This window comes from Narcine bancroftii, unplaced genomic scaffold (genome assembly GCF_036971445.1).
Source record: "Narcine bancroftii isolate sNarBan1 unplaced genomic scaffold, sNarBan1.hap1 Scaffold_112, whole genome shotgun sequence".
In the NCBI taxonomy this organism is placed as follows: domain Eukaryota; kingdom Metazoa; phylum Chordata; class Chondrichthyes; order Torpediniformes; family Narcinidae; genus Narcine; species Narcine bancroftii.
In genome coordinates, this window is record NW_027211847.1 from 7,889 (window position 1) to 24,855 (window position 16,967).

The 16,967-nt window shown below is 46.6% G+C and overlaps 1 long non-coding RNA gene across 1 annotated transcript; it reads right to left on the reverse strand.

The window, feature by feature from the left end:
• Nucleotides 1–4,112: 4,112 nt before the first annotated feature.
• Nucleotides 4,113–11,139, reverse strand: LOC138750282 (uncharacterized). The gene is made up of 2 exons (XR_011349228.1): nt 10,462–11,139; nt 4,113–5,454 (listed from the first exon to the last, which is right to left on the reverse strand). It is a non-coding gene; the product is annotated as an uncharacterized lncRNA (long non-coding RNA).
• Nucleotides 11,140–16,967: the final 5,828 nt, after the last annotated feature.

Below are 16,967 nucleotides of genomic sequence, written 5' to 3' on the forward strand. Positions count from 1 at the left end.
ATCAAATTATGAGTAAAATCATGATTGCTGTTCATGAAAACCCATAACCTTCAATGTTACACAGATAATCTAGGAAGAATTATGTAACAAAAGTAAATGAAACATTAAAAGAATTTCCCCCTTATAAACACTGAGATTGTAGCACGCCAAGCGACCGGGCGAGCAAAAAAAAGTGAAATCGGAGCAACACTCGGACAGTCCAAGACGGCCCTCCCCGACCTGCGACCGTCATGGAGACTGAAGGATCAGTCAGATCTCACAATGGTCGCAAGTCGGAGTTTTCCCCGTGTGCGGTGCCTGAAGTATTAGAGCCTATTTTTAAAATCAAATGATTTGACAAACGAGAACAGAGACACAGGGAACGAAAGACCCAAAATGTGCGGATTGAATTTGTGACTCAGTGTCTCGGGGTCCATCGGCTGGGGGAAGCCATCTTAATTTCTGTGCGCATGCGCGAGTCATCAGTTGGCGCTTGCCCAAAGGGTTCGCTTAGGGCCGTCATTTGGCACATGCGTATCAATCGTACATGCGCGAACCGAACGCCAAGTGGCGAACCCATCGCGCATGCGCCAACCAAAGACGTGCAAATCTCCTTCTTGCCCCTCCCCTCCCCCCCCCCCCCCCCCCCGCTGCCAGTTACCCCGCGGCCTCCGGCCTCGCCCTGTTGGCGCCATCAGGCCTCGCACCGACGCCTCGGCTCCACCCAAACACCACGTCGGTACCGGCCGCTCAACGGTGGGGCCCATCGGGCTGCGGGTCGCTCGCTCTCTCTGGACCGCGCGGCTGAGGAAGGTCCCGGCGCCGCTGCCAACTTCTTCCCGTTAGCGCCCTCGGCGACGCGACGGACCCCGAGCTGACGACGCCACCGCCAACGTCCCGCCTCCTCACAGCAAGAGCCAATCAGCCCGCGAATCCGCCCATCAATCTAACCCTACTTCAGCGTCCAATCCAAAAGCGGCCTCACCGAATCAGTCCATTGGCTCGTGCAATTGAAGCAACTCATCAGCGAGCGATGGAACACACAGTCGCACCCAATCAGCATCGCAAGACAGAAAAGAGAGGCAGTCGAAGGAGCAGTAAACCCTTCGGCCCTTCCACTTCCTACTACCCCAACTATCAAATCCTTGGGAAACACAGGATCACTCTGTCCTGGCTCCTGGATTCCTCTGATCTCAAGAAATACATTGCACCCAAACTACAAGGGAGACTATATATTATCAATCACTCCTTCATATTTATTACTGCTTCCAATTTAATGGAGGACACAAGTGGTTGTGTCAGACAGCTGGACCTCCTCGGTGAACCTCATGGAGCAGGCAATCATGGTGAGAAGATAACTTGCCCCGCGGGAGGCTAGTAGTGACCCTACAATGTTAATGTAGACATGGCTGAACCTACGTGGTGCTGACTTGAATGTCTGGGGATGGTGCCTTCACGTATTCTGCATTTTGGTCATCTGGCAGAGTGTGCAGATCTTGGCCCCGTGACAACCTGTTTCCGGAGGCTCAGCAAGACAATCCTACTGACCACCATTTTGAAAGTTCTGATGGCTGGGTGCGTCAGGTTGTGCAACTCATCGAAAACCTGCCATCTCCATGTGGTCAGCACGATGAGGCAGGGTTTCCATTGGAATGTCACAGAGGAGCATCTACTTACCAGGGTCGAGGTCAACATCCTCCAGCCTGAGCCTGGAAACTGCTGTCCTGAATGCAAGTATCTCAGGGTCTTCCTGCTGTCCCCTGCCTTGCGCTAAATAGTCGATTCCCTGGGACAGGGCCTGGACAGACTTGGTTGTGGGGTGGGGCAGTGCATCACACAAAATGTGTTGAATGTCTGTAGTGAACTCAGATTCATGAGAGGAGCTGCTGCTGCCTGGCTGATCAAGGGTCCAACACCTTATGGAAGGCAAAAGTTAATGACTTCTGGTCCATGAACATCCTGAATTGTCTACCTTCCAAAAATACCTGAAGTGCCTGACTGCCAGGTACAGTACCAATTGCTCTCAGTCAAAGACGCTGTAGTTGAGTTCGGGTGGCCAGAGGTGTCTGCTAAAGAAGCAAAGGGGCTGCCATTGCCCTTCGATGAATTGCTCCAGTGCACCCCCTACTGCTGTGCTGGAAGAGTCTACTGTGAGAGTGGTGGGTGTCTTTGGCCTGGCGTCTAATGGAAGAGTGATGTTGGCCAGTGCGTTCTTGGCCTTCTGGAACACCTCCAAATCCTCATTGTCCAAGGTAATGTCTTCACGCATGTCTGCATTTTGGTCATCTGGCAGTGTGCAGGTCTGTGTCATCTGCTGACGTACCCACCCTTCCACTCATCATCATTCATAAAAATCACAAAGAGCTGGGGTCCCAGAGTAGATCACCTTGGAGCGCCGCTAGTCATTGTTCCATCTACTACTACCCTCTGTTTTCTGCAGACAAGCCAATTCTGAATCCACACAGCCAAGGCTCCATGGATCCCATGCCTCCCGACATTCTGAATGAGGCCACCGTGGGAACCTTACTAAAATCCATGTGCAGCCCATATACACCTTTACCTTCATCTATTTCCTTTGACACCTCCTCGAAAAACTCAATTTGACTCATGAAGCAAGACCTGCTCCTCACAAAACTATCCATGAGTTTCCACAGCATGTTTGTGCATTGCCCTCGGCCCCAGAATCTGCAGACTTCCTGGCCAGTCCCTCCCTTACCCCTTCCCAGAGCTTCCGCATCCATTATAACATCAACCATTGTTGCCCAGTACAGGCCCTTTATCCCATAAAGGCTGTACTGACCTTTGTAAATGTTCTCCACAACAAACTAACCCTTACCTGTACCACACCCCTTGCCTTCTGTTCTCTTACATCCACATGCCCGTTGTCTTGGGTAAACTTATTCCTCTCATTTTGTTCTTTTTAGATTGGTCACAGTGTTTGAGGTACCGAAAGAAAATAGACACATACACACACATACACACATACACACCGAGAGCAGTTCAGTTTATACAAGTCTTTATTATTAAATAGCTAGCTGAATTCACACTACCAAATGCAAGCCCTTCCCAATTATACTTATCAATGCCTGGACTGGTCCCAACTGCCAAAGCGAGGCGACGACTGCACACTTGTAGTAGGTTGTCTGGGCGCCGGTAGCAGCTTCTCCACCTCCCCGGACCGGGACGTTGGTTGGAATCTTGAAGTTCTTCTTCTTGCTGAGAGATGTTGCCACCTCTTGGAGAGTCTCAAAGAGGGACTCTTTAAGCAGTGGGACCATGGCTTATATTACCCAAAAGTTGTTTACTTCAGATCTTATCTCTTCGAACAAATGATTTAATTGTCTTCAAGGTCTCCTGACAGTCTGCGACCAACAAAAGACAACTGCATCTCTGGGCCTCATGGTGGAAGTTGGATAATGTCTACTGATTCATATGCATCCCTGGGCCCCATAGTGTAAATTTAGATAATGTCTACTAATTCATATGCAACAAGCTGGTTCTCTGCCTTGCAGGAGCAAAGGCTGCAAAAATAAAAAACATGGTTTAAATCTTCCATTACATTCCACCCCTTGGTCGCAGCCTGTCACTTATGAGACCTTACAAGCATTTGAGTACAGAAGGAGTGAAAAAGAGAAACTAAAACTATGATAATCACAAAAACAAGCAAAAATGCGACAACCAACGGAGAATAATGTGGCCCAATCCACCAAATGGACCAGCTCACCATGAAAAAGGGTTCCAATCAAGCTCAAACTATCCTTGTGGGCCACAAGACCCAGACGCTGAAGCTCACCAACAGATTTTGAAACATGCTTAACAATATCCGATATATTAGTGGATATATCGGGCCGTGTCCCCCACAGGCAACTCCCTCGGAACGTCCTCGACATTACAAATCCAATTGCTGGCATCAAAGCACCGGTTAAGCCAGATCAGCAGGAGCACAAGATGGAGGACCTGGAACAAAGAAGCCTGACATATGTCACTCACAGTGCCATAAGCTTTCGGTATTTAAACAAACTAAACCATCCTGTCCCTCAATAGCTATCCACTGAGTGTTACCCTGGGCAGGTGTCACTATTTCTCCTTTTACAGGAGGGACACTGTCAGAAATAAAACTTCTCACACATGAGTCTCTTTAAAACTGATGACACGACAAGCTTTATTTACAAGTCTGCAGAGTTGGACTTAACTGGCTTCTCACCAGTTAAGCCCCGATACATACAGTGCATTGATTTTTATACCCTTATTGTTTGCCCTTCCCCTTCTTATTAATACTGTTTTAATTGGTTAGTATTACAAAAGCATTCTAAGTATAACTGCATTTTTAATTATCACGTTCGTTACGTACGCTGTGAACTCTACATACACTAAATTCTGTTTCTCACCCTTCTTATCAATCCTTTGTCTCCTGCATGTCTCTCACTATGACCATGAAAAGATAGGTTTTTAAAAAAACATATTCAGCTGAACCTTTTGTCCTTGGCTGCTAGTAAGCTCCCTGTCCGTTCTGGCTTCCCTTTTTATGATTAATCATCACATTTTAACTTAAGTCATTTTAACCTAAATTCTCTATATAACAATCCACCCCTTTCTCTCTTTAAAATGTGTGTAATATATATAGATATGAATTCATCCGTGGACCCCCGCAGACCCAACAATTGGTTACATTAAAAGTTCCTGCAATTTTAGTTGCAAGATCTACAAAAAGGTTATTTCCCCCAACTGCATGACCGAAACTTTCATGGTTATTTGGATGGACTCGAACTAAGTCCGGCTGTCTTAAAGGGGCAGGCACTTTCGAGTGTGGAGTGGAACTTTTCATTGGAACAGTACGCTGGTGTATGCAAAACCAGAGTCCATCAGGGCATGGTGGGCCTGAGTCACCCTTCCAACCGTTAAGAGGGAAAGGAGTGGTATTAGGAATCTGTATATAATGACCCATATTATTTCCTTCTTTTTCCACACAAGGGGTATATGGATGTTGGGTGGTATTTTCTGCCCAGCATTTCTCAGGAACTGAGGTATGGGAAATGAAATTACCTTCCTTTCTTCCCCAAATGTGGTCCTGAAACAGGACCACTGTGTCTCTGCATTTCTTACATTTCACACCTGATAAAGACATAGGCAAACTAAGAAAAATCAAAGAACATAACAATAACATTGTGAATCAAGTCTTTCTGCGAAATCGTAAAGTAAGAGGTTTTTCTCCAGGAACACAAGTCCAGTCTGAGTTCGTATCAGGGTCCTGAGGCGCCTCTACAGGTCCCTTAAATCTGGATGCGTGTGTCCACCCCTTCTCTCTTGTTCGTGCTGCAGCTTCTGTAGTTAAGAGAACTTGGTATGGACCTTCCCACTGGGGCTGGAGTTTTTCAGTCTTCCAGGTCTTGATAAGAATCCAGTCTCCTGGTTCCACTTTGTGTAAAGAAAAGTCTAGAGGCGGTGTTTGTGCCAATAGTCCTCTCTTTCGTAAATCTGTAAGAGAGCGTGACAGTGCCTGTAAATAGTTCCTAACAAATATATCCCCTTCCCCCAAGGTGGGACACCCCTCAACTGTACTCCAGAAGGGAAGCCCAAACATCATTTCATAAGGGGACAGCCCTACATCTTTTCGTGGGGCAGTACGAATTCTCAATAAGGCTAGGGGCAGACACTTTATCCAAGGCATTTTAGTTTCCACCATTAACTTTGTCAATTGGATTTTTAGTGTTCCATTCATACGCTCGACCTTCCCTGAGCTTTGTGGATGCCAAGGGGTATGTAATTTCCAAGAGACCTGTAATGCATCACAAATCAATTGCTGGATTTTTGAAGAAAAATGTGGACCCCTGTCTGAGTCTATAGAATCCATTATACCATATCTGGGGATTATCTGCTCTAGGAGGAGGCGAGCTACTGTAGAGGCTGTAGTATTTATTGTTGGGAAGGCTTCTACCCATCGGGTAAAGTGATCTATTATCACCAACAGATATTTCCATCTTTGAACTTGAGGTAACTCTGTGAAGTCGATCTGGATACGTTGAAAAGGGCGTATGGCTAATGGTTGACCTCCCATGGTCCCTGTCCTCATTATCTTCTTATTAATTTTTGTGCATAGGTAACAATTTTGCACCTCTTGTTGGGCCAAGGTGTAGATTCCCTTACACACATATTCTCGAAGCACTGTGTCACATAAGGCTTGGGTGCCCCAGTGGCTCTGTTGATGCAGGTGTTTTAAAATATTGCGAGTTATTTCTTTATTTAGAACCATTCTTCCATCTGGTGTCTTCCATGTTCCATCAGGCAGCTGGCTTGCGCCCAGCTGAGCCATGTCCTTTTCTTCCTTAGCAGTGAAAATGGGAGCCTTCTTTATGCCTTGCCTTATTGGAATTAAGGTCAGCAAACGGACTTCTTGTTGCATGGCTGCCCTTTTGGCTTCTTCATCAGCCAGTCTGTTTCCAATTGCTGTCGGGGTATCTCCCCTCTGATGGCTTGGTATCTAGACCACTGCTATTTCCTGGGGTAATGTCAAGGCTTCTAAAGTCAGAGTAATCATTTGTTCGTGTGCCAATTCCTTTCCTCTTGATGTAATTAGACCACGCTCCTTCCAGATCTTACCAAAGGTATGCACTACCCCGTATGCGTATTTGGAATCAGTGTAAATCGTTCCAATTTTCTTTGCCAGTATTCTGAGGGCTCTCTGCAAGGCATATAGTTCACAGGATTGTGCTGACCAGCTTCCGGGTAGTCTCGTGGATTCTACTACTTTCCAAGTATTTCCTTCTATTATAGCATACCCACTTCTTCTCATTCCGTCAACGCATCTGGCGGAGCCATCAATGTAGAATTCATATCCTTCTCCCAGCGGAGTATCGCAAAGGTCTTCTCGGGTCTTGGTCTGAAGATCTGTCAACTCGACACAGTCATGCTCCACCTCTTTCTCTGTTTCACTGCCGTATAAAAATTGAGCTGGGTTGCAGCTATTAATTTTTGCAAACTGTAAATCTTCTCCAACCATTAAAATGGTTTCATACTTTAATATGCGAGAATCAGTCAGCCATCGATGGGCAGTTTGTGTTAATAAAACACTCACAGAATGGGAGGTGTACACAGTCATCTTTCCTCCAAAAGTAAGTTTACGTGCTTCCTCTACCAACAGAGCAGCAGCCGCTACTCCCTGGATACACGTCGGCCATCCGCGAGACACTGGGTCCATCATTTTGGAAAGGAAAGCTACTGGGTGTCGCTGACCGCCTTTTTCTTGTGTTAAAACTCCCACAGCTGTTCCTTGGTTATGAGTGACAAATAGCTGGAAGGGCTGTTTTAAAGAGGGCAGAGTGAGCACTGGGGCTCGTGTTAGGCGATGTTTCAAGTCCTCGAACCATCCCTCCTCCTCCTGGGTCCATTTCAATGGATAGTCATTTTCATTTGTCAGTTTATCATACATAAACTTCACCAAAACTGAGTAGTCCTCTATCCATAACCTACAGTATCCTAAGAGTCCCAGGAATTGTCTTATTTCCTTCTTATTACGGGGTAACGGCATTCTAGTGATTCCCGCAATCCGTTCAGGGGTAATCCGTTTCTGTCCTTTACTTATCTGGTGTCCCAGATATACCACAGTTCTCTCAACGAACTGTAACTTGTTCCTGGACACCCGTAGACCCTTTTTCCCCAGATAATTCAAGTCTAATTGTATCTCCCCTCATTTCTTGTTCCTTGGGTCCTGATAATAGTAAATCGTCCACATACTGCATTAGTTGGGAATCATCAGATTGTGGATAGTCCACCAGGATTTGTTCTAGCATTTGTCCAAACAGGTTCGGAGATTCAGTGAACCCTTGGGGCAATACAGTCCACCGAAGCTGTCTCCGTCTACCTGTCCATGGATTTTCCCATTCAAACGCAAACATATCTCTACTTTCCTCTTCTAATGGACACGTCCAGAAGGCATCCTTCAAGTCGATAACACTAAACCACTCATGGTCTGGGGGAATCCGACTCATAATAGTATAGGGATTAGGCACCACTGGGTGGCGGGTCTGAACAATAGCATTCAAACTTCTTAGATCCTGAACTAGGCGATAGGATCCATCTGACTTTTTCACTGGGAGTATAGGGGTGTTATAAGGTGACATGCATTCTTCTAATAGTCCGTCTCGTATTAGAGTCTCCTTTTCTCCCTTCCAAAGAAATAGGATACTGACGTTTCCTTACCGGCTGATGACCTGGTATTAATGTGACATGTAAAGGTGGGATGTCCAGACCTCCTCGATTTCCCTCCTTATACCAGACTCTCTCGTCAATCTGCCGTTCATCCTCTTCCTTTAGAGCACAGAGGTGGACTCGCACTTCTCCGTCCATAGGGAGAGCACCCAAACCTAGGAGAGCCTGTAAGTCCCTTCCTAGGAGGTTAAATCCAGCCGACGGTAACAACAAGAGGTCTTGTACCCCTTCTCTTTCTTCCAGTTTCACTGTTACTTGGGGAATTATTGATACCATTCTGGGAGCTCCTTCTATCCCAGAAATTGTCAAATTACTTTTTATAGGCTCAGTTCCGATTGGCACAGTTATTACACTACTTCGTTCCGCTCCTGTGTCCACCATAAACACCACCTCTTCTCCCTTGGGACCAATTTTTAGTTTTACCAGGGGTTCCCTCTTATATTTGGTCCCTAACATTTGGAACCCCTGACACCCCTAATCTTCTTCCATAAGTTCGAGGGCACGCAATTCCCTCTTGTATCGGGGGCATTCCCTCTTAAAGTGTCCTTCCTCATTGCAGTAATAGCACTTAACGAATCTCCGGGGTCTTCCCTCTCTTGGATATTTTGGATTGTTTAGAGGAAGGTTTTGTTTTCTTTCCCCTCTGGATTCAGCATTCATCTGTCGGATAGTCTGTACCATAACCTTTGTCGCCTTCTTTTGATCTTCTTCTTCTCTCTGCACATATACTTTTTGTGCCTTTTTTAACAGTTCACTTAGGGGTTTTTCACTCCAGTCCTCCTCCTTTTCTAGTTTCTTTCTAATGTCCTGCCATGATTTGGAAACAAATTCAATTCGAATAAGCTGTTCACCCATTGGTGTACTAGGGTCCACGCCAGCATACTGTTGGACATTCTTTCTCACCCTCTCCAAAAAATCAGTAGGGGACTCGTCTTTCCCCTGGTGGTTCCCAAATGCCTTGGTAAAATTGTGACCCTTTGGCACAGCCTCCCGTATCCCTTTAATTGTCCACTCTCTATATTGTCTCATACTTTTCAATCCCTCGGGTGTTCATTTGTCCCACCTGGGTTCTTTTAAGGGATATTTTTGTTCATGGGGTCTGGGGTCCCCAGGTTGTTCATATTCCCACATGAGGAGGGCAGAATAATGTTCCCATTATTGCCTGCATCTCTTCCCACGTATATGTGTTTGGTCCCAGGAATTGGTCGAGCTGTTCAGCCAGTCCTATAGGATCTTCCAATAACTTTTTCATTTCTTTCTTAAATCCCCGCACCTCTGTACTAGTTAGGGGAACATTCACATATCCCGTTCCCCCTCCCGGTCCTCCCATAGGAATTTCTCTCAGGGGATTTAGGTTTATTGAAAACTTTGATGGTCCTGGACCAGTCTGGGATCTTGTCCAGGGTCGGTTTACCGGTGGAAGTTTAGGGTCCGACTCCCTTAATTCATCCTTTTTATCCCGGCCCCCTTCGGGGCAATCAGATTCATCACCTTTCCCCTCCGGTAATAAGCTTTCCTCGGGCGCAGTAGGCACCGGGGGAATATAAGGAGGGGGAAGGTTGTCCAGAGGTTCCCATTTCTTTTCTCCTGCCACTCTCAATTTAAAACATTCTGTTAAGGATCCTGGCCAGGGAACCCAACAAAATGCATATGCTGACTCTTCTTGATTCACCTTTGGTCTCGAATTTACATATATGTTTAATGTTTGTCTAACCCAATCCTCATCAGATCCAAATTTCGGCCACCAGACCGAGGAACCTTTAATAGGTTGTTTTGACCAAAGGAGACAATATTGGACCATCTTTTTCTTGTTTTTGTCCCGATATCTATTACTATCCCAATTTTCAAACATTCTCCCCAAAGGGCTGTCAAGGGGTACTCCCAGGAATTGTCCTGAATTTTCAGACGAGCCCTTAGATTTTGATCCTCCCATTTTCCCACCTAGATCTGTTTATCGTTGCTGAGGACCCTCTCGTTCTGGACCCTACTCCCTTCTTCTCAGACGCCTCGTCGGAGGTACTGTCCCTCCTTCGGTTACCGCTGAGGTTTCCCTGGGGTTGACCCCTCTCTTCTCGGCACTTCGTCAGAGGTGCTGTCCCTCCTTCGGTTACCGCCGAGGTTTCCCTGGGGTCTATCCTAGAGTCCCACGACAGGGTCCTCACGCCACGACAAAAGCTCTATACCTGATCTATTATGTTAGGTTTTTTTATCCAAACAGGTGTATCCCGTTACACCTGTTACCCAATCCCCACACCACAATCGTAAGTCGTCACTTACCGGTGTCTTCCCGGGGATTGAACCGTCACCCTTCTCCTCTCCGTCTTGTCGTGTCACCTTGTCCGGATACCACTCGCTCAAGCCGCCCGAAGCGACGAGCAAGGGACTAGGAGCCGCTGAACTCAGCGGCGTGCACCACCTCCGATGTCCCTCTTCTCGCCTCCCCTCACGGCCGGAGTGTAGATCCCGGACGAGCCCCCATTTGTCAGAAATAAAACTTCTCACACATGAGTCTCTTTAAAACTGATGACACGACAAGCTTTATTTACAAGTCTGCAGAGTTGGACTTAACTGGCTTCTCACCAGTTAAGCCCCGATACATACAGTGCATTGATTTTTATACCCTTATTGTTTGCCCTTCCCCTTCTTATTAATACTGTTTTAATTGGTTAGTATTACAAAAGCATTCTAAGTATAACTGCATTTTTAATTATCACGTTCGTTACGTACGCTGTGAACTCTACATACACTAAATTCTGTTTCTCACCCTTCTTATCAATCCTTTGTCTCCTGCATGTCTCTCACTATGACCATGAAAAGATAGGTTTTTAAAAAAACATATTCAGCTGAACCTTTTGTCCTTGGCTGCTAGTAAGCTCCCTGTCCGTTCTGGCTTCCCTTTTTATGATTAATCATCACATTTTAACTTAAGTCATTTTAACCTAAATTCTCTATATAACAGACACTACCTGATGGTGTCACCCATACCTTTTGTCCGACATTCTCTAGCTCGGGAATGGGGGGCAATGACTGTTTTTCCTCTGGAATAGGCTGTAGTTCAGAAGCGTGAAGAAGTCGGTGGAAAGGCGATGATTCAAATTATGGACGGCCTGCTGCAGCACATGGCACCACCCCTTCAGGGTCCCCAGTGGTGTTAACAAACTAATTTGTTCCTTCAGTAAACCATGCATTCATTCAACTAACCCGGCATCCTGTGAGTAATAAGGAATATGGTGGACCCATAAGTTATCCAACTGCACGAAAACCAACAAGGTCGGGTCAGATACAGCAAAGAGCTCTCTGAACCCTTCTCCATTAACAAGGCTGCGTTCTGGCACCAACCCTCTTTTCAATCTTCTTCAGCATGATGCTGAAACAAGCCATGAAAGACCTCAACAATGAAGACGCTGTTTACATCTGGTACCGCACGGATAGCAGTCTCTTCAATCTGAGGCGCCTGCAAGCTCACACCAAGACACAAGAGCAACATGTCCGTGAACTACTCTTCGCAGACGATGCCAATTTAGTTGCCCATTCAGAGCCAGCTCTTCAGCGCTTGATGTCCTGTTTTGCGGAAACTGCCAAAATGTTTGGCCTGGAAGTCAGCCTGAAGAAAACTGAGATCCTCCATCAGCCAGCTTCCCACCATGACTACCAGCCCCCCCACATCTCCATCGGGCACACAAAACTCAAAACGGTCAACCAGTTTACCTATCTCGGCTGCACCATTTCATCGGATGCAAGGATCGACAACGAGATAGACAACAGACTCGCCAAGGCAAATAGCGCCTTTGGAAGACTACACAAAAGAGTCTGGAAAAACAACCAACTGAAAAACCTCACAAAGATTAGTGTATACAGAGCCGTTGTCATACCCACACTCCTGTTCGGCTCCTAATAATGGGTCCTCTACCGGCATAACCTACGGCTCCTAGAATGCTTCCACCAGCGTTGTCTCCGCTCCATCCTCAACATTCATTGGAGCGACTTCATCTCCAACATCAATGTACTCGAGATGGCAGAGGCCAACAGCATCAAATCCACGCTGCTGAAGATCCAACTGCACTGGTTAGGTCACGTCTCCAGAATGGAGGACCATCGCGTTCCCAAGATCATGTTATATGGCAATCTCTCCACTGGCCACTGAGACAGAGGTGCAGCAAAGAAGAGGTACAAGGACTGCCTAAAGAAATCTCTTAGTGCCTGCCACATGACCACCACCAGTGGGATAATATTGCCTCAAACCCTGCATCTTGGCGCCTCACAGTTCGGCGGACAGCAACCTCCTTTGAAGAAGACCGCAGAGTCCACCTCACTGACAAAAGACAAAGGAGGAAAAACCCAACACCCAACCCCAACCAACCAATTTTCCTTTGCAACCGCTGCAACCGTGTCTGCCTGTCCCGCATCAGACTTGTCAGCCACAAATGAGCCTGCAGCTGACGTGGACACTACCCCTCCATAAATCTTCATCCGCGAAGCCAAGCCAAAGAAAGAAGGACCCATAAGATACTGTTGTCAGCTGCCCAATCACAGATTGCCTTCCCGGAGAAGTGCGAGCCATTATCAGACTGAATTACTTCTGGTACATCATAACAAGAAATTTAATGGTTTAGTCCTTGGATAGTGCTAGCTTGGTCAGCCGTCTTGGTGGGAAAAGCAAAAAAGTGTCAATCATTACTAGGACGTAACGTTTACCCATACAATCTGGCATTGGGCCTATGTAATCAATTTGCCAGACTGCAGGTGAGTGAGCTCCCTGTCTTATTCGACCATGCAGACGAGGAGGAACAGTGCGGGACTTCAAAAGCTGGCAGGCTGGGCATGTCCGCTCGACCATGCGGACATTGTTCTGATGGATGGGTAAGGCATGTGTACAGGCCACATAGCTGATCCCTTCTCCCCCAAATAGCTACTCTGTTCATGTGCCCATCGAGCCAGGGGGACGGTATCGGCGTGGCTGATAGTGGCAAGCTGATCTGATACTGCATTATGTTGTGCCATGTTCGTCGTCGCATTGGTATGGGCGTCAACGTGATATACGGTTATCTCACGATGATGGGAAGCGTCCCACAACAGCTGCCACAACTGTTTTCCCCATACTGAGCGGTCATGTACCAGCCAGTCATTCTTTTGCCAATCAGACATCCATACCACTAGTCCATTAGCCATAGCCCAGGAATCAGTGAACAAGCGAAGAGGGTGATCATGGGGGTCTAGTGGTAAAGTGACCGCCTTCAACTCAGCATATTGACTGGAGCCACCATCCCCCTCCTCCAATAAGTGAGTTCCTGACCAGGGATAGTAAGCCACCGCCTTCCACTTCTGCTTTCCTTTCACCCAGCGGCTGCTACCATCAGTAAACCAGGCGTCCTCTTGTAATGCTTTCTGTACCATTTCTTCCGTGGCCCCTTGGATCATAACATCATTAATATAATGGTGAATTGAGAGGGAAGGCGATACTGGCACCGTCTCCAAATCACGGACAATTAGGCTGTGGCAAGTAGTGGGAGAGTGTACATCGCCCTGAGGGAGGTGGGTGAAGGTATACTGACGTTCCCTCCAGGTAAAGGTGAACTGATCCTGTGAGACCTCGTCTATAAGAATACTGAAGAAGACGTTAGCGAGATCAATGACAGCATAACATATTCCTGAGTTCCTAGTAGCAATGTTTTCAATAAGGGTGACAATGTCCGGAACTGCCGAAGCAAGTGGTGGGGCATGTTTGTTCAAGAAACAATAATCAACTGTCATCCTCCAGGAGCCATCCGACTTCTGCACTGGCCAAACAGGGCTATTAAAGGGCAATGTTGAGGGCCTCACTACTCCTTCTTCTTGCAAAGCATTGATGGTGGCAGTAATCTCTTCCTGCCCTCCAGCGATACGATATTGTGGAATGCATACTGGTTTTAGGGGGGGGGAGGCACCATCACAGGATCCCACTTAGCCCGACCCACCACTAGTCTTTAAGTAATAGTCCGAATTCCAAATGCAAATCCCCATTGGCAAATATTAAGGGCTGTCCCGGCCAACATTGGATACACTCGTCAGTGGCAGCCACCAGGGCATGTAACCATATAGGGGAAGGGCCAATGTGGCGCGGAATTGCGGAGGTGTAATTGTCCACCTGCAAAATGCTGGATGTGGAATCGTCCTCCTGCGAGATGCCAGATGTGGAATGGTCCACCTGCCAGATGCCGGAGGTGGAATGGTCCTTCTGTGAGAATCCGGATGTGGAATGGACTTCGTGCCAGATGTGTAATGGTACACCGACGAGATGCAGGATGTAGAATGATCTTCTGGACAGATGCCCAATGTGGAATGGAATTCGTGCCAGATGCCAGATGTGAAATGGTATGTTTGTCAGTTGCAGGATGTGGAATGATCCTCTGCCAGATGATGGATATGGAATGGTTTACCTGGCTGATGCTGGAGTGGAATAGACCACCTGCCAGATGCCAGATGTGGAATGTTTCTTTTTCCCCAGATGTAGGATGTGGAGTGTCGGCCTGCCAGATGTGGTAATATCCACCCACTTGATGCCAGATATTGACTAGTCTGCCTGACAGATGCCAGATGTGGAATTGTCTACCTGCGAGATGCCGGATTTGGAATGGACCACTTGCCAGATGCCGGATGTGGAATGGTCTGCCTGTCAGATGTCAAATGTCGTATCAGCTTCCTGCCATTTGCTGGATATGGAAACGTCCACCTAACAGATGCCAGATATGCAATGGTCCCCCTGTAAAATGCCAGACGTGAAATGGTCCATCTGCCAGCTGCTGGATGTGTAATGGTTCACCGGCCAGATGCCGGATGTAGAATGAACTTCTGGACAGATGCCAGATGTGGAATGGAATTCGTGCCGGATGCTGGAAGTTGAATGGACTTCGTGTCAGATGCTGGATATGGAATGGTCCACCTGCCAGTTGCCAGATGTGGAATGGTTTTCTGCCAGATGTGGAATAGTAGTCCTGTCAGATGCTGGATGTGGAGTAGTCAACCTGCCTGATGCCAGATTTGAACTGGTCCACCTGACAGGTGCCAGATGGGGTATGGTAAACTTGCTAGAGGCTGGATGTGGAATGGTCCAGCTGCAAGATACAGCATGTGGAATGGTATGCGAACTATATGCTGGATGTGGAATGGTCCTCATGCCAGATGCCAGCTGTGTAGTGGTCTTCAGGCAGTTGCCAGATGTGGAATGTTCCCCCTGTCAGATGTGGAATGGTCTTTCTGGCAAATGCCATATGTGGAATGGTCTACCTGCTAGATGCCAGATTTTGAAAGCTCCACCAGGAATATGCCATTTGTGGAATGGGCTGCCTGCCTGATGGCAGATGTAAAATGTTCCGTCTGCAAGATGCCGCATGTGGAATTAGCTTCATGACATTTGGCAGATGTGATATTGTCCACCTGCCAGATTCCGGATGTCAAATGGTCACCCTGCCAGAAGCCAGATGTGGAATGTTCTGCCTGTCAGATTCATGTTGTGGAATGGCCTTCCTGGAAAATGCCTGATGTGGAATGGTCTGTCTGTCATATGCCGAATGTGGAATAGTCCGCCTGTTAAAAGCCAGAAGTGGAATGGTCTTCCTGCCAGATACAGTGACTCCAATTTGACAGTTGGTTTAACAGTGATGTACTGTAGAGTGAAGCAGATATTATGATACCAGGTACACAGTGTTGAGAGGGTTTAAGTGATGTACAATAACTGTGCCAAATACAGTAACAAGGGTCTCATAGTGGGGAGAAGGATTAACGGTGATGTTCAGTAGAGTTAGACAGATCCTGTGACAAAGGTTTCACAGTGGTGAGAAGTTTTAATGGTGATGTGCGATAAACTTTGGTGGATACGGTGACTTCGAGTTTAAAGTGGAGAAATGGTTTAATGGTGATAGACGGTAGACTCAGGCATATTTTGTGACACTGGGTTCACAGTAGCGAAATGGTTAAAAAGTGATGTACAATAAACTGTGTCAGATACTGTAACACCAGGTACAAGGCGGGGAGAAAGTTTAAAAGTGCTGTATGATAAACTGTGTCAGGTACTGTAAAACCAGGTTCACAGTAAGGAGAAGGTTTAATGGTGATGTATGGCAGACTGAGGCAGATACTGTGACACCAGTTACACAGTGGGGAGAATGTTTAATGAGGATGTATGGTACACTTTGACAGATACTTTTCACACCAGGTACACAGTAGTGAGTAGGTTTAACAGTGATATATGATACATTATGGCAGATGCAGAGACACCAGGTTCACAGTGAGGAGAAGGTTTTATGATGTTCGTTAGAGTGAGGCAGATACTATGACATTGAGTTCACAGTGGTGGAAGATTTAACAGTACGATAAACAGTCCCAGGTACTGTGACACCTGATATCCATTTGTTATGGATTTAAGAGTGTAGGATTATGTGTAGCAGATATTTTGACAGAAGGTTCAAAGGGGAAAGAGGTTTAATGGCGATGTACGATAATCTGTGGCAGATAGAGAGACAATGGGTTTACAGTGGGGAGAAGGATGAACAGTGATGTATGATAAACTGTGGCAATACTGTGACACGATGTTCACAATATTATGAAGTTTTAATGGTGATATATAATAAACTCTGGCATATACTATGACACCAGGTTCACAGTGGGGAGAAGGTTCAACATTGATGTACAATAAACTATGTCAGATACTGTGACACTGGGTTCACAGTAATGAGAATGTTTAACAGTGATACACGATAAACAGTTCCAGATATTATGACACCGGGTTCACTGTGTGGAGATGGTTT